The sequence below is a fragment of the Myotis lucifugus genome, unplaced genomic scaffold, assembly GCF_000147115.1.
Source record: "Myotis lucifugus unplaced genomic scaffold, Myoluc2.0 scaffold_5, whole genome shotgun sequence".
NCBI classification, from domain to species: domain Eukaryota; kingdom Metazoa; phylum Chordata; class Mammalia; order Chiroptera; family Vespertilionidae; genus Myotis; species Myotis lucifugus.
This window is the reverse complement of record NW_005871053.1, coordinates 6,041,111-6,066,649: the sequence shown is the minus strand read 5'-3', so window position 1 is coordinate 6,066,649 and position 25,539 is coordinate 6,041,111. Positions and strand designations below refer to the sequence as shown.

Below are 25,539 nucleotides of genomic sequence, written 5' to 3'. Positions count from 1 at the left end.
TCATTACCCAGGAAGCAACACATTTTTGAAAGGTTATTCTCAATGCAGAATAGAGAAAGGATCAATGTGAGCCAAATATAGGTGTGGAAAGGCCAGTCATCAGGCTACTGAAGCTTGCCTAGAATCCAGGCAAAGAAATGAGGCTGACTTGGACTAGGATGGAGACAGTGAAGAGCGTCCAAATGAAATGTTGGGAGGAGGCCATGATCTGAAGAGACAGTGTGGCTTGACAATATTAATGTGTGCATGTCTGTGTGTGTGTGTGTGTGTGTGTGTGTGTGTGTGTGTGTTCCATAGCAGTGAGAGGGGTCAGATAATCTCAATAAGCAGGGGCCAGATTTTATATAAACAACTCTGCATTGTTTTAAGTTATACTCTCTTTTCCTTCTTTCCCCACACTCTCAACCCAAAGTCAGACCAGAATGTCAAGAATCAGTCATTCTTCTCCTAATCCCCATATACAGAAACTGTGCAAGATTTGCTTGTGGGGCACACCCTAGGCTTTCTTACTCCTTTCCCAAAATCTCACACTCAACTTTAAGCAGAGACAACAGGCAAGGATGTTAGGAAGATATAAGAGGAACCTTGTAATCAGCTATTAAAAAATAAAAGATGAGCAAATGTGGGTTAACTGTACTGAATTAAAAATATGTATTGGTACAAGTTCCCCAGGCTGTCTTGTTCTGGTGGAGATAAAAGCACTTTTTACAGTGAACGCTAGCTGCAACCATGTGTGAGGCTCTTATCCGCTATTGTAACACCTAGCTCTAGGGCTTGGACTTTGCAATCACTTAGTAAATATTTGCTGAACTGAATCATAAACACAACATAGTGTAAGACAGGGCTATCCCAAGATCCTTAGGGCTACATATTCTTGGCACAATTTTGAGCCCCCAACTCCTTTCATTTCATTATAGAAAGGAGAAGGAAACGGAACAAATAGGGGTTTGGTCACTGCTGTGTAAACAGGAACTTTGTTTGAAGTAAGCTCTGGGTCAGGAGTTCTAGTAGTAACAAGCTGACCTTTGATAAGTAAAGGGATTATATAACATGGGCTTTACATGAGGTTTTTAATCTATTGTACTATGAAAAGCAAGGCCCACAACCTTATATAGATTTGGGTGAGGAAAGAAAAGCAAGCCAGCCAATTGTTGAAGGCAATTAGGGAGACTTCCCTGCTAATTTCAATCTTAAACTGAGATAGAATCCAATTGTGGGTTCCTTTCTCTGGGCTCCTGACTAGGAAGTGAGTTCCATCACCTGTTTTTATTTATACCAGCAGCTGCTAATTTCAATCTTAAACTGAGATAGGATCCAATTGTGGGTTCCTTTCTCTGGGCTCCTGACTAGGAAGTGAGTTCCATCACCTGTTTTTATTTATACCAGCAGCTGTTATTGTCTAAAACAGTATTCTTCCTTCACTAAAGTCCTCAATTTCCTGACCACTTTCCTCACAACACAGAAAACCTAGCAGCCTTGCCCCAAACTTTAGTTCATCTAAATTTCAACGTGGGCCTCCTTTCTAGGCTACTTAGTCTTTTATAACCAAAGGAAGAATGATATATTTTAAACCCTCAAGATAAATATTTTATAACTTCTAATGAATTCAATTCTTTCCACATGGCAATGAGGGTAGGTATATCGAAGCTGGCCAGGTATCTCCATGCATAGTTGCTGTTGCAAACAGTGGCTTCTACAGCTACTGGAGCTCACAGAACTTTGGGCTACAAATAATAGGTAACTGAGGCCCGAGCAAGCTTAACATTCCAAAGAGACAGGAGCAATGGTTGGACCCCCTTAATGTTTCAATCAGGGTAGAAGTTAAGGGTCAGTGTTAATATCTCATCATAATCTTCTGAACTTATTTGAAACACTGATGAGCAAGCTTTTCCTTCATTTTTTTCTGTCTTTTTTTTTTAAATAGAAACTCATATGAGAGGAGTCAGTGAGCATAATTCTCAAGGAAGGATTTCTGACAAAATATAATGATCAAAAACCAAATTTTCAACTAAGGGCCTGTAGACACTGTATAATGCTCCTTCCTCATAACAGATATTCAAGCTACTGCTGTTTATTATTTTTTCAAACTATAAGATAAAGTTTATTTAGAAAGTTACACAAAGTAGAAGTGAGCCAGCTGGGCTGGGTTGGCTCAGGAGACAAGTTACAGAGTCAGGAGAAGGGCCCTTGGTGCTTTGGAGAGAGAAAGGCAAAGGTAACATGCCAGGGGGAAGAGGAGGAGAAGGAAAAGGTGCTGACATGGTCCTGAGAGGAAGAGCACTCAAGCTGCTTCTTGAAAGGGCCCCAAAGGTCTTGCTTAAGAATGACAGACAATAGTCCTCATCCTCCAGTTCCACTAGCCAGAAAGAACTGTTGAAATCGCAATTTTGGTCACAGGCTATCTTTTCAAGGTATCCTGTAACAAGTGTTGAAGTAGAAACATGAAAAACTACCAGTAGAGACGAGCTCGAAGAAACATAAGCATTAAGTTGGCTTTATCAGGATCACTTTGAAGAATGAGCTTAGGCTTGAGTCTGGTTTGCCCTGTGCTTTCCCAATAGGAACTCCACGGCACTACTGTACATCTTCTGGTTTGTCAATAGCAACTGCTTTTGACTTGACAACTAATGTAATTATAATAGACCTGAAATTCTAAAGACATATTCACCCTACTTGGATAAAGTTTCCTTGTCAGGGTCAGAAGAGCATAAAGAATCATCTGGAACTGTGTTAATGCAGTATCCATGAGCCACATGTGGCTATATAAATTTAAATTAATTAAAATTAAATAAAAATTAAAAATTTAGTTTGTGAATTTCAAGTGCCATTTTTGAGTGCTCAATAACCACATGAGCTGGTGACAACCCATTAGACTGCAGTTATAGATCATTTCCATTATTATGGAAATTCTGTTGGACAACAGTGATATGAAAGAATAATTTCTTTGTAAATATATCAATTACTAATTCAATTTATAATTCATTTAAATTGAGACATCTTCCCTAAATTCTTACTACAAAAACACAAGATAAGCAAACAATCTCCTCTCTGCCCCTTGAAATGGTTCTTTGATATTACATTTCTTTTAGCGCTTGTCATAATGAGGTAGTCTTTCGGATAGTTGTTACAACTATGTTCAAATGTAGCTCCAAGTGAGGGAGAAGGAGAGAAGAGGTCCTAATTAGTGAAATTTGGAGACATATTAGAGACTTAGTAGAGACATAATCTATATTGTTCCAGCATTTGAAAGACTCTTGGACAAATGCTCCTCAGATCTGGCATAAATTTAGGGATATGAAGAAGGTCCTTTTGTCTTGCCTCTAAATATACATTTCTCCACCTACTTACTGACATATAAAATTCCTTCAACAGGAAGAAAAACTTTTGTTAAACAATTACATTTACAAATTTTTTACACATTTTCTTGGGAGAAACACACTAAGCTGTAAACGATTTACCTCTACTACTTTCCAATAGCTTTTCATAAGAAATGGAAGAGAAATTTTAAACTCGCTCAATTCCTAGATCAAGGTGAAACTGGTTGAGGAAAGAAGAATTAGGAGGGAGATTAGAATAGATAGATTTTTAGAATAGAAAGTATAGATTTTTACTGTCCAATTTTGTGACAGGTTGGCCCTTGGTATTTAGGGAATATATAATTGAATTGACAGGATATTCAGCTCTGATTTCCATTTGCTTTGAAAGTGGGATTCTCCAAGACTCTCAACAAATTTGCTCTCAGCATGAGAATGACTAATACTGATTTAGGGTGGTATTGTGTTTTGTTTTTTAATTTTTATCATGAAGTTTAATTATTGTTCAGAAAAAAATCAGTGAATAACTTTCTCTGAAAAAATATACAGGGTGAGGCAAAAGTAGGTTTATAGTTGTTCATATGAAAAATAATACAATAATTAATAAATAATACAAGAATAAACTCTGTGTTTAATGTACTCACAACTGGAAACCTACTTTTGCCCCATCCTGTTTTAACTCTGTATAGATTGCAGTTATACTGGGAGTGGCTGATAAGTTAAATTACCCTATTTCCAATTTTGAAAATGACAAAAAGTCAACTTCCAGTCTGATTATAAAGATGCATGTACCCTAAATGGCTGAGGATAAATACTATGAGAAAGATAAAAGCTGTAAAGCTCAGGGCATGATATAGGCTCTAAGAGAAAGTCTCAGAAGTACCCAAAGAAGTGACAAGGAACGGTTGGCTACAATATGGAGTTCTTTTCAGTCATCTTTGTCTTTTGCTCCATGTTTAAAAATGCGCATGAACTCAATGTAATTGAAATTTCTCTTTTTGTCCATAGGTGCTTCTCTGTACAGCTCATCCACTTCCTCGACTATAAACCGATTTCCCATTGTTGTCAGCTGCTCTCTCAGGTCATCTTCCTGAGTAGTGCCAGTTGCTTCTTCATCAAAGCAAGCAAAAGCATTTCCGATGACATCTTCTGGATCTGTGCCATTTAAGTTTTCAACAAACATCAAGACAAACATGGTGAAATTATGCAACCAGGAGCCTCATGCATTATGACATCTAGATACTCATCAGTTGGATTCTTCTCCAGGGAGGTAAGCATGCCATGTAAATCTTCCTTGTTAATGAAACCATCTCTGTTCTGATCAATCATGTTGAAGGCCTCTTTGAACTCCTGAATCTGTGTCTGGTCAAACATGGAAAACATACTGGATGTTGCACGTGGCGGGGGTGGGGGGTGCGTGGCTTCATGGTGGTCTTGATCTTTGCCCTTCTGCTCGACATGGTGACAGTTAGATCCCTGAACAGCTGCGAGAATCCAAGAACTTCAGTGACCCTTCTCACTGCCCTTGCTGCAGCTATTGCCACCCTTCTACACCCAGTGTGGTGGTATCTTAAAGATGCACTTGACTTTGGGTGATACTGTATTTCTGAATTTCAGCACCTGAGGAACTTTGGGCGGATATTTGGGACAGTCAAGGAAGACCCTCATTTGTGCCACTCCATTTCCCATATTTTCAGCCAAAAGGGCAGACATTGTCTTAAATGACTGTTGTTCTTTCAGCTGAAACCACCTCAGTCCCATTTTTATTTTGGGGCATGTTTCTTGGCAACTAAACCAAGAATTTGCAAATGACCTTCTTTTTAATCTCAGGAGGAACTTCAGGAATATTATGAAAGTTTGCCTACATTTTATTTCTAAGTTGCAAAACCCACTAGCTTAGACTAGAAGTCTCCTGCCTGTCATTTCTGGTCTCCAGCACAGGGCAAAATACCTTATAATGTTTGTGGAATTGCTAGACTGCACTCCCCTATTTTACAGATGAAAAAGAAGGAAAATAATTTTCCTAAGTTCAAGGAGTGCGGGACCAGTAAAACAGCACTAGGACGGAATGTTTTATGTGTTCTTCCCCCTCCGCTCTGCTGATTTGTCACAACTGCTTTCTTTCTTTGAATATTTGGTTCTGGAGGCTGGTACAGCTTCCCACAGTTCAGATGGGTATACTTATTGTTTCTCTTTTATTTTTGCATTTTTTATTAATTTCTTGCCTAGCAGTGCTGAAAGCATCAAACATCAAATGACAGTTTTCTTCGTATACTAAGCAAAGACAGTCTAGAGTTAAAGAACAAAAAATACTAGGAAGAAAAACAAAATATTATCAGCACACATCTCCCAGGTGGTGAAATTCTAAACTATTTTTATTTTCTTCCTTACCTTTTTTGTACATTGTAATTTTCTATAATGTACATTAATTTAAACCATTTTTTCTCATGAATTACTTTATAATAAAAACATTACATATATGAAATCTCCTTCTTCTCCTATTTCCACTGTTTGAATTTAAATGAAGTAGAGCAGTGGCTTCCATTAAGCAGGGTGAAGGGCACATTAATTGTCCTACAGATATTTGGGACAGTCAAGGAAGACCCTCATTGGTGCCACTCCATTTCCCACATTTTCAGCTGAAAGGGCAGACTGTTGTCTTAATTGTTGTTCTTTCAGCTGAAACCAGCCCAGTCCCCTTTTTATTTGGGGGCATGTGTCTTAGCTTTTTGCAAATGTGTAGCCTTGCTTCTATGCTCACCAATCTATTGTTTCATATATATATATATATATGAAAAAATATATTTTAAGGAAAAAACCCCACCTACACAATTCAAGACAATAAGAAAGCACAAAACATCACCATGGGTTAGACTTTTTACTTCTTTTGGCACATAAAAGGTTATTAAATCAACTCCCTTAATATTGCACCTAAACCTTCTTCCATAACACATAAAGAGGAGGAGTACAATCCTAGGCTTTTGTACATGAGAAATAAAAATAAATTAAAAATAAGCCTAAAAAACTTAAAGATGTATGAGTGAGTGTGTGTGTGTGAGAGAGAGAGAGAGAGAGAGAGAGAGAGAGAGAGAGAGAGAGGGGAAGAGAGAGAGAGAGAGAGAGAGAGAGAGAGAGAGAGAGAGAGAGAGGAAGAAGAAGAAGAAGAAGAAGAAGAAGAAGAAGAAGGAGAAGAAGAAGAAGGAGGAGGAGGAGGAGAAGGAGGAGGAGGAGGAGGAGGAGGAGGAGGAGGAGGAGGAGGAGGAGAAAAGAGAAAAAAGAGAAATGGGTCTTGGGTATTGTTCCTTATGAGTCAGCCTGGGTATGTTTTAAGATGTTTTTCTGCATCCACCACCACCAAGAAAAAAATCTATGATATCCCACAAAAGTTAAACTTTGACTTTCTTCCATAGAGAGGAAATATGGAAAATCTGAATATTTCAATAACTACTTGATGCATTTGTTCTTTTCCCCTTATCCCCTCTTCTGAACCCCAACTACCTTCACCATACCAGTTCTCCAAATGCTAATCAAAATAAAAAATCCAAAAATGACATCTGCTTTGCTACTTTTTAGCTATGCTCAGAAATTAGCAATTAATGCCTAAGAAGCTGTGTCAATTTGCTCATTGACATTTTTCTGTTTAACAGATAGGTAATATATATATAATAAAAATATACATTTTCCCCAGGGGACTTCATTTACAGTATTAAAAAAAATGAAGCTATAAACATTTTACCCCTAAGTTGGATCTCATGCAAAATAGTGGCTAACCACTGAGCAAGGTTATTTCCTTGCTCATTTTTTAAATTTTATTTTATTTTTTTGGCCATTAAAATTGCCTTCTTTGCATCTCCTTCTTGAGGGGCCATGTGTGAAGGCCAGATCTATCCAAAACATGATTATCCAGTTCAGTTAATGATTTCAATGACTTCTTATGGAAAAATCCCTCTGAAGACTGCCTCTTAGTAACTCTAATAAAGGTAATTTCAGGAGGTGAAAGGAAGGCAGTGAAGGTGGCCTTTCTCTTCTCATCCTCCCTACTTCTCTCACTTCCCTTTGCCCCTTTCTCTCCATCTGCTCTGTCTCCCTTTTTCCTCCTCATCTTTTCTCTCTCTCCCTTCTCCTTTTCTTTTTACCACCATTTCTCCTATCTCTGTCTCTGCCTGTTATTGAACTTAGTGATGTACCAGATGGATGGACCTATTAATGTTCACTAAGATACTTGTATATTAGTCTTTGGGGATTATGTCACAAGACTGTGTGAAAATAAACTATTTCTCATAGTTACTACTGTTATTGATAAAAATTATTATTACTACTAACAATTATAATTACTAAAATTATTATAATTATAATACCTTATTTTTGTATCGTAATAGACATCTTACAAAAAGAATGTTCTCATCCTCTACCTGGCTTGATACTCAATTCTGCCACGTGAAGAAGGGGAGCAGCTAGTATTCCTATTTTTCAGATGAAGAAGTAAGGCTCCAAGAAGCTGACCTGCCTATAATAATAGCACAGGTAGATCGTAATGGGGTTGGCTCTGGAATGTAAGAGTTCTGGTAGCTGTGCTCTCTTACATGGAGTTGAAATTAGGTCACCTTACCTAATTTTAAGTTATAGCAAGTGGTGTTCAATAAAAAAGGTTTGTGTTCATGGATAAATGCAAAGGCAGGTAAAGGAAGTGGTGCCTAACTAGCAATTCTTTATACCTTTGGCAAATGAGGTTGAGGCGGCTTTGCCTGGCCTAAGTTCCAGGGACCAATCCTAAAGTACTCTTTGGTTGCCTCTGCATATTTGAATGTTAAGATATAAGCCCAGGATTTAACCAGACATGAAGGGTTTGGGACTTAGTACAAAACAGTCATTTTCTTTTAAAAACTTGATACTTGTGGATTTCTTTACATTAAAATAGACTTCTAGGGCAAAGAGAATATGTGGGGCAAGGTCAGTGAGACTAGGAGAGTACTGTAGGTGAAGTACAATAAATACAGAAGAGAGGTGATAAAAAAAATAGAGCATTGGTGCCTCAGGGCCTTGCCCAATCCTTTTGACCTTTCCAGGAGCTCCTGCAAGCCTGATCCAGGCAAGTTTGTACAAGAAATGAACCTTGTTTATTGCAGTTCTGGTGCCACCTCTCTCTGTACAACCTTAAACCTTTCCCACTAGTAACTGCCTACTGACTTCATGCCCTAAAAGTAACCCAGGCCCTTTCTCCTTTTCCATCTTGGTTTTATCGCCAGAGCACTCTGCTCTGGTGCCTAGTAGAATCATTGTATTACTCTGACAGTACATCAGGTGGCCATATTATCTTTCTGCCCTTATTTGTGAGAAAACTGTGAGATAGCTCTCTGATCTTTTTTCATTCTCTCTGTGTGCTAGCAACTTGGTGTGTGAAATCTTGAACTGTCACTTTTAAATTGACCAGGAGAGAGGAGATAGGCTATGGTAGTGGAAGTAGTGAGGAAAAGGCGATTCCTTTTCTGGTATAACTTGGTGATGGATGGAATAGAAGTGTTAGGACAAGAGACAACTCAAAGAGAACATTCAGATTTCTATCTGAGATTGGGAGAACAGTGGCAGCACCAGTGGATTTGGAGAAATAAGTTATTGTAAGTGCAGCCAATCTAAGCTCTTGGAAGTCATAATTCTGGGAATATCTTTAGAAGAATGTAGACTAATGTAGTCTATACTATGCCAGTTATAGTCTATACAGAAACTTTGTAAATTTAAAGAATATATCCAACAAGTGAGCAGACATCATTGACTTGATAGGGCCTATGGATACTAATGACTAATAATAACTTGCATAAATCTCAGGCCAGACTTGCTAAAAATGTTATGCATGACAAACCATGAAAACAGCAATGAGAAGTTCATGATTTAGCATAAGTTGTAAATTATTTTGTGACCCACTAATCCTGCTATTTGTAGCAAGTCTTCTTTTTCCACAGCTAAGGGAGAGATAATAGAACAAAACATGTCTTTGACTGTAAATGTCTTCAAAATATTTGGTATTGCCAGGATAACTCAGAAAAATGAGACTTGCTGGCATTGCAATACTTAATAGAACTACTTGAGTAAATTACTTTAAGGAAACAAAATAAATACATTAAAAAAACCAAACCAGACACAGCTTAGAAGTAATGCAAGTCAGATCTGACTTTGCTAGAAGCCCAGGCATTAAGAATCCAGAATATGAGGAACCAAGATGGCGGCATAGGTAAAACCCTGAACTTGCTGCCTCGCACAACCACATCAAAACTACAACTAAAAGACAAAATGGATATCATCCAGAACCACGGGAAGGCTGGCTGAGTGGAAGCTCGACAACTAGAAGGAAAGAGAAAGGACATCTAGACTGGTAGGAGGTGCAGAGGTGCGGAAGAGCGGAGGTATGAAGGCCTGTGCGAAACGGGCTGGCAACTGGGTACACTGTGGTCTTTTTCAATCAGGAGGGAGATATAAACTCCTGACTGCTCTGAACTCCAGTTCCAGGCGAGACTCTGGGGACCCAGACTCATACGGGGAGAAACTGGACTGTCTGGCATCGGGACAGAAATACGAGGGTGGCTTTCTCTCAGAGGTGGTCGCAGTATTCACTGTTCCTGCACGGGGCTGTGGGACACAGAGACCCAGGGACCTATCCGGGGCAGGGCCCACGGGCAACCATTGCTGTTTGCACCACCCTGTGATTCCCTGAGACCCCGCCCAACACAATTTACAACCCCACCCAAGCTGTAAGCAGAGGCGTTTGCATATGAACAGCCTGGCCTTTTGCAACCTAACTAACTGCAGCTGGGTCAAAGAACCCCAGAGCTTCCAAAGAAGGCCTAAGGCTCATCAGCAGCCTACATTGCTTCACAGAGGCACCTCATCTGGGCACCTCCAAACCCTAAACAAAGAGGAGGAATCTGCAGATCTCTCTGTAGCTCCTGCTGGGTGGCCTCAGGCAGAGGCTGACTTTGCATCTCCTTGGAGATCCAAGAGCCAGTGTACCCAGGGGTCAGAGTGGGACCACACCAGATTACAACTCTTCAGATCCATAAGAGACACACTCAGGGGGCAGACTCAGTGAGCACCAAAACCTCACTGAAGCAGGTCCTGCCCCATAAGGGTGTTTCCAGCACAGAAGTTCTCCCATTGTAGACACAACTGGTCCTCACAGCCAATTGGCCTGGAGGTCAATTCCTCCCAGTGATACCAACAGCTATCAAGGCTTAACTACAACAAGACTGTGCACAAAGCCCACAAAGGGGTGCACCAAGAGCGTCCACCTCAGGTGACTGGGGAGGCTGAGCCACTGGGCCCTATAGGACACCTAGCACACAAAGCTACTCTATCAACACAGGGAAGCAGCCAAAATGCGGAGACAAAGAAACATGTCACAAATGAAAGAAATGGAGGAAGGCAAACTACTGGATATAGAGTTCAAAACCACGGTTATAAGGTTACTCAAGAATCTTCTAGAAACCTCTGAGAAATTTAGTGAGACCCTCAAGGATATGAAAAAGGACCAATTAGAAGTTAAGCATACACTGACTGAAATAAAGAATAGTGTACAGAGATCCAACAACAGATTAGAGGATCCCAAGAATCAAGTCAAAGATTTGAAATACAAAGAAGCAAAAAAACCCAACCGGAAAAGCAAAAAGGAAAAAGAATCCAAAAATATGAAGATAGTGTAAGAAGCCTCTGGGACAACTTCAAGCGTACCAATATCCGAATTATGGGGGTGCCAGAAGAAGAGAGAGAGCAAGATATTGAAAACCTATTTGAAGAAATAATGACAGAAAACTTCCCCTACCTGCTGAAAGAAATAGACTTACAAGTCCAGGAAGCGCAGAGAACCCTAAATAAGAGGAATCCAAAGAGGACCACACCAAGACACATCATAATTAAAATGCCAAGGGCAAAAGACAAAGAGAGAATCTTAAAAGCAGTAAGAGAAAAACAGTTAGTTACCTACAAGGGAGTACCCATACGACTGTCAGCTGATTTCTCAACAGAAACTATGCAGGCCAGTAGGGAGTGGCAAGAAATAGTCAAAGTGATGAATAGCAAGAACCTACAACCAAGATTACTCTACCTAGCAAAGCTATCATTTGGAATTGAAGGTCAGATAAAGAGCTTGACAGATAAGAACAAGTTAAAGGAGTTCATCACTGCCAAACCAGTACTCTATGAAATGCTGAAGGGTATTCTTTAAGAAGAGGAAGAAGAAGAAAAAGATAAAATAAAAATTATGAACAACAAAGTGACAACAAATACATATCTATCAACAAGTGAATCTAAAAATCAAGTGAATAAAAAATATGACAGAATAAACTGGTGAATATAATAGAATCAGGAGCATAGAAAGGGAGTGGACTGATAATTCTCGGGGGTAAGGGAGGGTGGGGGTTGCAGGAAGAGACTGGACAAAAATTGAACACCTATGGACGAGGACAATGGGGGGGGCGGTAAGGGCATGGGGTGGGGTGAGAACCGGGTGGAGGGGAGCTATGGGGAGAAAAAAGAGGAACAACTGTAATAATCTGAACAATAAAGACTTATTAAAAAAAAGAATCCGGAATAGGACCTTGTTAACTTTTAGTCTGACTTTGTATTCTCCATCTAAGCTTCTTTATCATCATTAGTTGAACACCCCCAGGATGCTTATACCCATTCAGAACAGGCCAAAGATGAAGTTTTAGAAGGTTACTTTCTAGAAAAGTGGATAAATGCACAAAGATGATTCTTTGTTTTTTATGGGTAAAAAAGGTGAAAGAGGTTATGAAGATTATTCATGAAATTTAGGGTAGGAGATCATCTGTCCATTTTATACAAACATGATACTTTTTCCACTTCTGAATCCCATTCTGTCTATAATGCTGTTGCCAATTCAAGTTAAATATCAAAGACAAAGACTGAGCTGCTAATCTTTTCATACTCCACCACATACAATATTCCTATCACAGCAAGCATCATCCTCTCAAATAAGACAATAGGAATATATCTGGAAGCATGATGATTCTTTCCATATGCTGAGATATTATTAAATTTCTTCCTTGCCTTTTAACAACATTCTCCTAAATCTGTACCCGTCCCTCATCCTAAGAAGTACTAACTCAACAGACAGTTGAATCTCAGAGGGAAGGCAGGGTGGGAGGGTGGGTGGGAAGAGATCAACCAAAGAACTTGTATGCATATATGCATAACCCATGGACACAGACCATAGGGTGGTGAAGGCCTGGGGAGAGGGGCCAGGGTGGGCTAGAAGGGGTTAATTGGGGGAAAATGGGGACATATGTAATACTTACAACAACAAACATTTTAGAAATTTTTTTAAAAAACAACTAACTCCTTGCTTTTTCTACTCTACCATTTGTTGAATGTTCAGTATTATCTTGGATTCTTATTCTTTCACCCAAGGAATTAGCAAACTCACAAACTTCAGTCACTCATTTAGATTATGGCTTCCATGTTTAGAAATACTGAATTACATGTGTACATGTGAGTGTTTATGTGTGCAATAAGCTTTCTAGGTCTGTTTATACAGTGGTTCTCAACCTTCTGGCCCTTTAAATACAGTTCCTCATGTTGTGACCCAACCATAAAATTATTTTCATTGCTACTTCATAACTGTAATGTTGCTACTGTTATGAATCATAATGTAAATATCTGATATGCAGGATGGTCTTAGGCGACCCCTGTGAAAGGGTCGTTTGACCGCCAAAGGGGTCGCGACCTACAAGTTGAGAACCGCTGGTTTAAAAGGTTCAATTCTGCCTAATTGGCTGAATTTACCTTATAGCTAAGAGAAAAAGTTTTTATTATGTAGATTTAGTTTGAGTGTCATGTTCAAATGTTAAGAACAGGTCCCCTGGACCTTCATCCAAGGCATTAATAATTTAAACTTCGGACTGACCACTTTGGACCACCATTCACAGAATGATTCACCAATGACCACTGTCCTTTTGAGGCTGGCATTAGTTACTTATATCTGAGCACTTGCTCTGTAGGCCCTTATAATTTAAGCCACCACATCCCAAAGGGCTATAAATAAGTGCTGGGAAAACACACTGTATTATACAATGTTACAAAGAATTTTTGGAACCTTTAGTAAGCTAACAGGTAATGGGACTTTACAAGGAGGCAGAATTACGGCAGTGTTTCCCAAATTTATGACAGCAGAACAAGAGAAACATGCCCTGTTTCTCTGAAATCCTACAGAATTTACATTAGGAAACCTCAAACTAGCTAAATTTCCCAAGTGGCATGTTCCTGCAAATCACATTCTTCTTTTCTCTTCCTCAAAAGATAAGTGCAGAATACTCCACAGGTCTCTGGAAAGTAAGCAATTGCTACTTAGGTTTGGGTCAACTCTTGACAGAGCACCAGGACAACTATCAAACTAGAGTCTAGTCACTTAGCCAGTTCTAAGATGGAATGCAAAGATCCTGACTCTTAATGTAAACAGTTCTTATTACACTTGTTATTTTGGTGTGTGTGTGTGTGTGTGTGTGTGTGTGTGTGTGTGTGTGTGTACAATTTTATTGAATCTTCAACTTAAAAAAACTTAATTTCCCATTTATCACTCTAGATACCCCAGCATTCTAGCGTAAGGGTAATTGTGAAGTTAGTTTCTTTTTTAACATATGCATGTATTCATTTTAATTCCTATGGGAGTCATTAGGGGGCAGGCCTGCCCTTAGCAGATCTTGGATAGAAGGACAAATGACGGATCTTGGATGTAGGTATGTTCTGCCTGACCTCTCCATCTCTCCTAACCCCCTTTTAGGTGCCTGGTATTCTTGTGGTATCTATTCCTGGACTATCAAAACTTGTTCTTAGGAAAGAATTATATATTAATCAGTTATTCTTTTTTGAATATTTGAGGCTTCTCTTACATGTTTGTATAAAACAAGATTTATTTTCTATACAACCTTTGTTACCCCCTACTTCACACATACACACACAAATCATACAGAATAAACTTCTATCTATGGTTAAGGTCAAGCCAGTCTGTGGGAGTTCTTAAAAAATAAACACATGAGAAAGGAATTAGACCTGCTGCTATGATCAACAACAATCTTTTCCTGGGAAAAATGTCTGCTAAAGTGAACCTAAAAAGAAACCCACATAATTTAGCTGTATAAACATAATAACTCATAGAGAATGAACCAGAATTAGCTCACTGTTGAAGACTAACAAATATATTATTTTAATTTTGGGGGTGAGGTATTATAGGTATTTTATTCTTTAGAGTGGTACCAAAAAAATCTCCTTTGAAGAGATACCAATGAATTATCTTGACAAGAAGAAAATACCTGACAACAATTTAAATCCACATGTTCTGATAACATCAAGAGAGGACTCAAAAAGGAATCTGTACTTCAGAATTGTAGGATATTGAGAGTACTGTTGGGTTGGGAGGAGATAATGATTAATAGTGACTATTAAAAAAAATAGTGACTGTTAGACTCAGAATGAATGGTCATATACATCAAACTCTTTCCATTAAGGAGAGTTAATTTATTATTCAACCAATTTTAAAAATGATTATCTGTTTTACCAATGAGTAAAATTATTATAAAGACTATTTCTTTCATGATAGCTATTATGAAAGTGAAAAAATGTCACTCATCTTTCTCCTTCCCTTCTACTATACTTAAATAATCACTTTATTTTGTAGTTTACTGATTATAGAGCTACTTTTGAGTGTGTTTGTCTATTTTTAATGAGAAGATATCTACTTGCCAATAGACCACATATCTTATTATACTTTAATGAACATCATAGTTGAAAAAAATATGATTTTCTGTGGACTGTGGAACTTATCTATCATTTCAACAGTTTAACCACACATTATGTTATTGGTGAGTTATCTGCAATGATGATTTACATCCTGAAAGTTTGGTAGGAAACCCTAAAATATTTTTTTAAAATACCAGTGCTAAAAATCAATACACACGTATTGAATTAGTGATGAATACAGAGAAAGCGACTGTAGCATAACTTTTAATTTGGTATGTATAAACTGAGGCCTAGGGATAGTTAGGGACTGTCAGTTTATAAAGGTTTTAAGTCTGTTGAAGTCAAAAACCATATGCTGTATCTTCTTTCTCTTTTACCATGATTCTTTGGGTGGGATGGTTAAAATTATAAATCAACAAAAGAGCCAGACTATAGCATTTGTGTAAGATTGAAGTCCACCAGGAATGGGACAAGAAACCAGGAACTGAGCTTTGGCAGAGGCACACATGACCTCACTTGGGAACGGTAGGGATGAAACAGAATTTAGCAGCAATTGCTATTGTTCTTTTCAGCTCTGAATAAACTCAGTAATCCCTTGGCTTAAGTGCTTGATGGGGTATCCACTTTTATACACAAAGATTTAAAGTGGTAAGGTATTTTGAAAGTTGTAAATGATTGGAAGTTATTATTTGTCTACTTCTTTAATAACAAAATCATCCCAGATGGATTGGGGTCCAACTTCACTTAAAGACAATCCTTGCAAATCCATTTTCATGTATCCTATCACTAATATTTAAGAGATTTTTCTTTTCTATTCTACCTGTAGTAGCCAGCCTCCAAAATGGTACCCAGTGATCTCTGCCTCCTGGTATTCACCTCCTTGTGTTCCCCTCCCATGATGTTCTAGGTTTGGTCTGCATGACCAACAGAGTAAGGCAGAAATGATGGTATGTTGTTTCCAAGATTAGATTTTAAGTGACTATGGCTTCTATATTGGGCACTCCCCCATATGCCCGCTCTCTTCGTCTTTCTCTTTTACTCTGTTTGTTCACTATTCTCTGTGGGAAACCAACTGCCATGCCATGAGGACACTCAGGCAGCCCATGGTGAGACCTTTGCGGTAGGGAATGGAGATTGGCTAACAATTCTGTGAATAAACTTGGAAAAGGATTCTTCAGCTTCAGTGAAGCCTTGAGATTACCACATCTTCGAAAGAGATCCTGAACCAGAACCACCTACCTAAGCCATTCCTGGGTCTTGACCCTCAGAAATCATATGAGATAATAAATGTTTGTTGTCTTAAGCTACTAAATTATGGGGTGATTTGTTATCCAGCAATAGATAACCAATACACCATAACTGTATTAAAATGTGAAATGCTGTCTTTACGTTAGGTTGAAGAAGTGACCTCTTTCGCTGTTTCTGCAGGTGGCAGTTAATTGCTCACCAGGGCTTTTTTCAAAGTGCTTTGCAAGGCTACTGTAGACAACAACTGAACTGATGATGTCTTAGTTCCCTGACAGAGTTAATCTATATTATGGAGGATAAACACATTAATCTAAGGCAGTGATGTTGAACCTTTTGAGCTGGGCGTGTCAGCATTTTGAAAAACCCTAACTTAACTCTGGTGCCGTGTCACATATAGAAATTTTTTGATATTTGCAACCATAGTAAAACAAAGATGTATATTTTTGATATTTATTTTATATATTTAAATGCCATTTAACAAAGAAAAATCAATCAAAAAAATGAGTTCGCATGTCACCTCTGACACGCGTGTCATAGGTTCGCTATCACTGATCTAAGGTATCTATTTACTCACATTGGTTAACCTGATCTCGCAATTATTACAATGGCAGGATGGTTAAGTAGCACAATGTGTTTTATAGCTGTTTTTATCATCCCTCACTTTCATAAATGTGGGGAAATATCAGTTTCAGTTGATATTGGAGAAATTGTGGCATTAAAGTTAAGGACTAGTTGAGACTGCTAGGACCACTGATAAATTTGCATTTATAGAGTGACATTATTAGCATATTTAATGTTTAAGTGTAGAGAAAGGTCATGCATACTAAGATTTTTTTTCCTTCTTTATACTTTTCTATCCTTTATAGATTTTTTAGAGTATGCATTGATAATTTTGAAATAGTGATAAAAAGGCAAAGTTAAAATTTTAAATATAATTTTAAAACTTTTTATTATGGAAAATTTGTAACATAAAATTAGAGAGTATATGAACCCCCATGTAGCTATCATACAGCTTTAACATGGTCAATTTAGTTTGATTTATTCTCCAGTCTTCTTGCTGCTTACCTGATTGCCACCTATATTGGATTATTTGGATGCAAATACAAAACATCATATTCTCCCATAAGACAAGGTATTAACAATCTCATTTCAAAGCTGGGAAGCAGGAACTTACCTATTGGTTCTAAGGAAAATGTGATTTAGCTGAAATATGTATTTATTTTAGGCAAGTTGCGTAACGGGTCATTAACCTGTATTCAATGATTTTTATAAGCTAAAACTGATTTTTCACACATTTTAATGGTAATTTTATGTCTTCACATCCTGAATTCTCAGTTTCTGCAATGTTTCCCCTGACATTTTAAGATCTGTTGGGTAGCTGGAAGATCTGTAGGTTGGTTATAACAAACAAACTCCCTCAATGATGGAGTAGTCTTTAGAAAATTATGGTTCGAACTTGGGGCGGTGCTTCCCATGCCTACAAATGTACTTGTACTAAGATACAAAAGGGCAAGTCAGTGGGTAGCCACTGAAGTCTGATTTTCCTAACCCCTAGTGCTTTATAAGTACCACCAAGAACTAGCATAGAAAGTGCTCATTCAAATACATTATCTTCGCTTCTCCTTTGCGAAACCCCTGGCTGGTGTGGGGCCCGGATCAGTCCCTCATTATTATTACATCTGGTGTCATGTTTTTCCAGCTGGTGCACGGTTTCCCTGTAGAGATCCCTTGATGTCCATCCCTCTACCAGCCTCCTGCCTGCTCTCCTGGGGCTCATCCTATGACCCTACTCTACACAGGCAACTTCTTCAAACCTGAACTGTGATTAAATGGATGGGTTTAAGTCTGCTTATGGGTCGTATGCTTATCATAAAAATAGAGTGTTAGAACTGACTATAATTAAGTTTTAGTAATGTGAATTTATTTCAACTCTGTCCCCCCCAACCCCACCACATGTAAGCAAATAAGAATATTACCTTTAAACCAGTAACTTTGGCATTATTTTAAGAAATAAGAAATGAATGTGCTCACAGTTCCTGAGTTTGAATGCCTTCAAAACAGAAATGAAAAATTATCTAACACTTTTACACACCCCGTTATTTTGCACACAAAACTTAAAATAGGCTGGATCAAGGATATATTTTGAGGACTAGAGGGTCAGACAATATCTTTAAAGAGCATATTTCAAAAAGACAAGAAATTAGCAGGATTAGTTGGCCTCCTATGACTCTCCTCACATTCCTGTATTGCAGTCTGGCTTATCAGTGATTCTACACAGGGCTCTATTTTGGGGTGTTTCCCACTTTGGCTTCTCCTGGGGGATCTTTTGGCATTAGCCTTAGTTGTCCTCCTATGACTTTGTCTATTGGCTCATGGACCAATTTTATTGTTCATTTTACTGTCCATGAATACCTCCATTGCTCACTTCACTAGCCCTGCATTATATTGATCCAAGCAGAAACACAGAAAAGAAAAAAGATAGATCTAAAAGACAGAAAGAAAAAAAAAGAAAAGGGGGGAGTAAGTGTTAAAAGATAAGAAAAAAAAGTAAGAAGAGCATAAAGAGGGGTGAAGGTCTGGGCTGGGGGGGGGCGGTGGAGGTAGGCTGGGAGAGGACAATGGGGGGAAAACAGGACATACGTAGTACTTTCAACAATAAAGAATTTAATAAAAAAGAAGAGCATGAAGAAGCTACTATTTAACTTTGCTTGAATATATAGTCATTTGCCCTAGCCAGTTTGGCTCAGTGGATAGAGCGTCAGCCTGCAGACTGAAGGGTCTCAGGTTTGATTCCAGCCAAAGGCACATGCCTGGGTTACGGGCTTGATCCCCAGTGGGGAGTGTGCAGGAGGCAGCCTATCAATAATTCTCTCTCATCGTTGATGTTTCTATCTCTCTCTCCCTCTCCCTTCCTCTCTGAAATCAATAAAGAAATATTTTTAAAACAAGAAAATATAGTCATTTAGCCCAGCTGATGTGACTCAGTGGTTGAGCATGAAACCATGAACGAAGAGGTCTCTGGTTCGATCCCAGGTCGGGGCACATACCTGGTTTGCAGCTGGATCCCCACAACATAGATGATGTTTCTCTCTCATTGATGTCTCTATCTCTCCCTCTTTCTTCCTCTCTCTCTAAAAATCAATAAAGGGAAAAAGTTATAAAAAATATATAGTTATTTAATATGTCAAAATTTTAAAAAGTAAAATTTAAAAATTAGATATTGCTCCTTTAAGTAGCAAATTGAGGGGTACAGTGGAAATACTGCATGGGTGGTTAATAGGTCATTTTAAACATCTGATTCAAAGTAGCTTTCAATTGGCCCCAGGACATCTTGTTAACTATTTACCACTGATCTAAATGCAATGATAAACATATCTTTGTAAGCCTAAAATGGAATGAGCTGGATTTATTTATTTATTTTCATTATTTATTTATTAAATTTAAATTTTTTATTGTTTAAAGTATTACATGAGTCTCCTTTTTCTCCCATTGATCTCTCCCCAGCCACTCCCACCCCCCAGCACATACCCTCACCCCCCTACTATCTGTGTCCATTGGTTATGCTCATATGCATGCATACAAGTCCTTTGGTTGATCTCACACCCGCCTCCTCCCCCCGCCTGCCCCGTCTACTGCCTTCCCTCAGAGGTTGGACAGTCTGTTTGATGCTTCTATGGCTCTGATTCTATTCTTGTTCATCAGTTTATTTTGTTCATTATATTCCATAAATGAGTGAGATCATCTGATATTTATCTTTCTCTGACTGGCTTATTTCACTTAGCATAATGCTCTCCAGTTCCATCCATGCTATTGCAAATGATAAGAGTTCCTTCTTTTTACAGCAGCGTAGTATTCCATTATGTAGATGTACCACAGTTTTCTAATCCACTCATCTGCTGATGGGCACTTAGGCTGTTTCCAAATCTTAGCTATTGTAAATTGTGCTGCCATGAACATAGGGGTGCATATATCCTTTCTGATTGGTGTTTCTGTTTTCTTAAGATATATTTCTAGAAGTGGAATTATTGGGTCAAACAGAAATTCCATTTTTAATTTTTTGAGGAAACGCCATACTGTTTTCCACAGTGGCTGCACCAATCTGCATTCCCACCAGCAGTACAAGAGGGTTCCTTTTTCTCCGCATCCTCGCCAGCACTTGTTATTTGTTGATGATAGCCATTCTGACAGGTGTGAGATGGTACCTCATTATTGTTTTGATTTACATCTCTCGGATGATTAGTGACTTTGAGCATGTTTTCATATGTCTCTTGGCCTTCTGTATGTCCTCTTTCGAAAAGTGTCTATTTAGGTCCTTTGCCCATTTTTTTATTGGATTGTTTATCTTCCTTTTGTTAAGTTGTATGAGTTCCCTATAAATTTTGGAGATTAAACCCTTATCAGAGATAACATTGGCAAATATGTTCTCCCATGCAGTGGGCTTGATGTTTTCTTTTGCTGTGCAGAATTGTTTTATTTTGATGTAGTCCCATTTGTTTATTTTCTCCTTAGTTTCCATTGTCCTAGGACAGTGATGGCGAACCTTTTGAGCTGGGCGTGTCAGCATTTTGAAAAACCCTAACTTAACTTTGGTACCGTGTCACATATAGAAATTTTTTGATATTTGCAACCATAGTAAAACAAAGATGTATATTTTTGATATTTATTTTATATATTTAAATGCCATCTAACAAAGAAAAATCAACCAAAAAAATGAGTTCGCGTGTCACCTCTGACACGCATGTCATAGGTTCGCCATCAATGTCCTAGGAGCTGTATCAGTAAAGATATTGTTAAGACATATGTCTGCTATTTTGCTGCCTATGGATTCTTCTAAGATTTTTATGGTTTACCATCTTATGTTTAAGTTCTTTATCCATTTTGAGTTTATTTTATGTATGGTATAAGTTGGTGGTCTGCTTTCGTTTTTTTTGCATGTATCTGTCTAATTTTCCCAACACCATTTATTGAAGAGATTGTCTTGACTCCATTGTATGCTCTTGCCTCCTTTGTCAAATATTAATTGAGCATAATGACTTGGGTCAATCTTTGGGTTCTCTGTTCTGTTCCATTGGTCTATATGTCTGTTCTGGTGCCAGTACCAGGCAGTTTTGAGAACAGTGGCTTTGTAATATAGCTTGATATCTGGAATTGTGATCCCTCCAACTTTGATTTTTCTCAAGGTTGCTGCAGCTATTCAGGGTCTTTTTTAAATTCCAGATTAATTTTTAGAGAGTTTGTTCTAGGTCTTTTAAATATGCCACGGGTATTTTAATGGGTAGTGCATTGAATCTATAGATTGCTTTGGGTAGGATGGGCATTTTAATGATGTTGATTCTACCAATCCATGAACATGGAATATTCTTCCATTTGTTTATGTCTTCCTCTATCTCTTTTTTCAATGTCCTGTAATTTTCTGAGTACATGTCCTTTACCTCCTTGGTAAAGTTTATTCCTAGGTATCTTAATTTTTTGTTGCAATGGTAAATGGGATTGTTTTTTTAGTTTCTCTTTCTGTGAGTTCATTATTGATGTATAAAAAAGTCATAGATTTCTGGGTGTTAATTTTGTATCCTGCTACATTACCAAATTCATTTATTAAGTCTAGTAGTTTTTTGATGGAGTCTTTAGGGTTTTCTATGTAGAATATCATCTTCTCTGCAAATAATGACAGTTTTAATTCTTTTCCAATTTGGATGCCTTTTATTTCTTCTTCTTGTCTGATCTCTATGGCTAGCACTTCCAGTACTATATCAAACAGGAGTGGTGAAAGTGGGCATCCTTGTCTTGTCCCTGTTCTTAGGGGAAATGGTTTTAGTTTTTGCACATTGAGTATGATGTTGGCTGTAGGTTTGTCATATAAGGCTTTTATTATGTTGAGGTATGATCCCTCTATTTCCACTTTGCTGAGAGTTTTTATCAGGAAAGGGTGTTAGATTTTGTCAAATGCGTTTTCTGCATTAATTGAGATGATTATGTGATTTTTGTCTCTCAATTTGCTTATGTGATGTATCATATTTATTGATTTGCGGATGTTGTACCAGCTTTGTATCCCTGGAATAAATCCCACTTGGTCATGATGTATCATTTTCTAATGTAATGCTAGATCCGATTTGTTAGAATTTTGTTAAGGATTTTAGCATCTATGTTCACCAGGAATATTGGCCTGTAATTCTCTTTCTTTGTAGTGTCTTTATCTGGTTTTGGTATTAGGGTGATGCTGGCTTCATAGAAAGAGCTTGGAAGTGTGCCTTCCTCTTGAATTTTTGGAATAGTCTGAGTAGGATTGGTTTTAGTTCTTCTTTGAACGTTTGGTAAAATTCTCCTATGAAGCTGTCCAGTCCAGGGCTTCTGATTGCTGGAAGTTTTTTGATTACTGTCTCAATTTTATCAGTAGTTATCAGCCTATTCAGGTTTTTTGATTCTTCCTGATTGAGTTTTGGAAGCTTGTATTTTTCTAGGAATATGTCCATTTCATCAAGGTTGTCCAGTTAGTTGGTGCAGAGTTGTTCATAGTATTTATTTATTTATTTATTTACAATCTTTTGTATGTCTTTGGGGTCGGTTGTTACTTCACTTCTTTCATTTCTGATTTTGTTTAATTGGGGCCTCTCTCTTTGTTTCTTGGTGAGCCTGGTTAGAGGTTCATCAATCTTGTTTATTCTTTCAAAGAATAGCTCTTGGTTTTATTGACCTTTTGTATTGTTTTTTTGTCTCTATGTAATTTGTTTCCACTCTCATCTTTATTATTACCTTCCTTCTGCTTACTCTGGGCTTTTCTTGTTGCTCTCTTTCTAATTCTTTGAGTTGTAGGGTTAGATAATTTATTAGCATTTATTCTTTCTTTCTTTTTTTTTGAGGTAGGTCTGTAGAGCTATGAACTTCCCTCTCAGGACGGCTTTCACTATGTCCCATAGATTTTGGATTGTTGTGTTTTCATTGTCCTTTGTTTCCAGGATGCTTTTTATTTCTTCTTTGATCACTTTGGTAACCCAATCATTGTTTAATAACATACTATTTAGCCTCCAAGTGTTTGATGTTTTTCATTATTTTTATTGTAGTTGATTTCTAATTTTATGCCATTGTGATCTGAGAAGATGCTTGATATGATTTCTATCTTCTTGAGTTTGAAGAGACTTTGCCTGTTTCCTAATATGTGGTCTATCTTTGAAAATGTCCTGTGTACACTTGAGAAGAATGTATATTCTGTAGCTTTGGGGCGAAATGTTCTGAAGACATCAATTAAGTCCATCTGATCTAGTGAATCATTTAGGATTACTATTTCTCTGCTGACTTTTTGTTTAGAGGATTTATCCAGTGGTGTCAATGGGGTATTAAAGTCCCTTACTATGATTGTATTGCTGTCAATCTCTCCCTTGATATCTTCCAGAAGTTTTTTTATGTATTTGGGTGCTCCTGTATTGGTTGCATAGGGATGAGCCTGATTTAACAAAGTACAGGGAACTTAATCATGTTATGTCACAAAAGTGACACTAAATTTATCTACTCCATTTGTAAGAATTGTATTTGTTAATATATGAATTGGATTTGGCAATTTGATTTAAAAATATATTTTTATTGATTTCAGAGAGGAAGGTAAAGGAGACAGAGACAGAAACATCTGTGATGAGAGAGAAACACTGATTGGCTGCCTCCTGCATGTCCCCTCCTGGGGATTGAGCCCGCAACCCAGGCATGTGCCCCAACCAGGAATCTAACCATTACCTCCTGGTTTATGGGTCAATGCTCAACCACTGAATCACACTACCTGGGCTGCAAATTTGATTTCGACATTTAGAAATCATTTTCAAAATGTGATTATATGAAATTAAAAAAATATACATTTCAGAAAGAATGCATTGAAATACAATAATATGCCTTAAATATTTTTGACAAATTTGTTTAGTAGCATTGCACACTACTTCTTTGTGGCAATAGCAGTAACTACTTTTAGCACCCAGTTATCTAACGCTTCCTCAGCAACTGTTTTAGTAGACATATATAGAAATACATTAGAGCAGCAGTTCTCAAAATGTCTGGAAACCCTTGTGGTCCTTGAAAACATTTCAGGAGTTAGCAAGGTCAAAACTATCTTAATAAGACTAAGAAACTTTGTATTTTTCACTCATTTTCTTATGAGTATAAAGTGGAGTTTTACAGTAGTTATATGGCATGTGATATCTCACAGATTGAATTCAAAAGCAGATAAAAGAATCCAGCTGTCTTCTATTAAGCAAAATATACATTAAAGAGATTTACAAAACTAAAGAAATTTCATTCTTTTCTTTTTTACAGAAAATATAGTATAGTATAGGTAGACAGGTAGGTAAGTGAACATAATCATAAAAGCTCTTTAGAGGTCTCAGCTTTTAAGATTACAAAGGAATCCTAGATACCAAAAAGTTTGTTCACTTAAAACTTAGAAAGTCTACTACTTTAGAGTGTTAATTGATAATTATTAAATCTTAATTTTATATGTCCCAGAGAAAATAATTATTTTAAAGTGACTTTTGACTTTGATTTCTAAAATACTTACACATTGATCATTTTATAATAAATCTGAATGGTAGACTATCAGAAATTATTCCTACCTAAAATCTGAAGTAGCCAAGAAGCAAATAACTTTAAATTGCATAATGAGTTAGTAGCAGCGCTGTAAGAGAATACTCTTAACTCTACTCCAATGATTTGGCTAATAAATTTAAGGAACAACTGCTTCTACCCTATATACATTAATGTGATTGTGACATCCTGAAATAGAATAATATTGCAACAAACATGGAACCACTTCCAGCCACTTTCACATTCAACATCTTTACTTCTTTTTTTAAAAATATATTTTATTAATTTTTTTTTTTTTTTTTTTTTTTTTTTACAGAGAGGAAGGGAGAGGGATAGAGAGTTAGAAACATCGATGAGAGAGAAACATCAATCAGCTGCCTCCTGCACACCTTCTACTGGGGATGTGCCCACAACCAAGGTACATGCCTTTGACCGGAATCGAATCTGGGACCTTTCAGTCTGCACGCCGATGCTCTATCCACTGAGCCAAACCGGTTAGGGCAGTGGTCGGCAAACTGCGGTTTGCGAGCCACATGCGGCTCTTTGGCCCCTTGAGTGTGGCCACGAAGTTTCATTCACATTGTTCATGCGCGCCCGCATGTGGTATTTTGTGGAAGAGCCACACTCAAGGGGCCGCAGTTTGCCGACCACTGGGTTAGGGCAACATCTTTACTTC

General features: G+C 37.7%; 1 long non-coding RNA gene and 1 pseudogene across 1 annotated transcript in view; both read right to left on the bottom strand.

Annotated features, from left to right (window-relative positions):
- The window catches only part of LOC106699475, a 48,207-nt gene that overhangs the window by 12,497 nt on the left and 10,171 nt on the right, over positions 1-25,539 (bottom strand). The window lies entirely within an intron of this gene.
- LOC102440025 lies at positions 4,167-4,783 on the bottom strand (annotated as a pseudogene).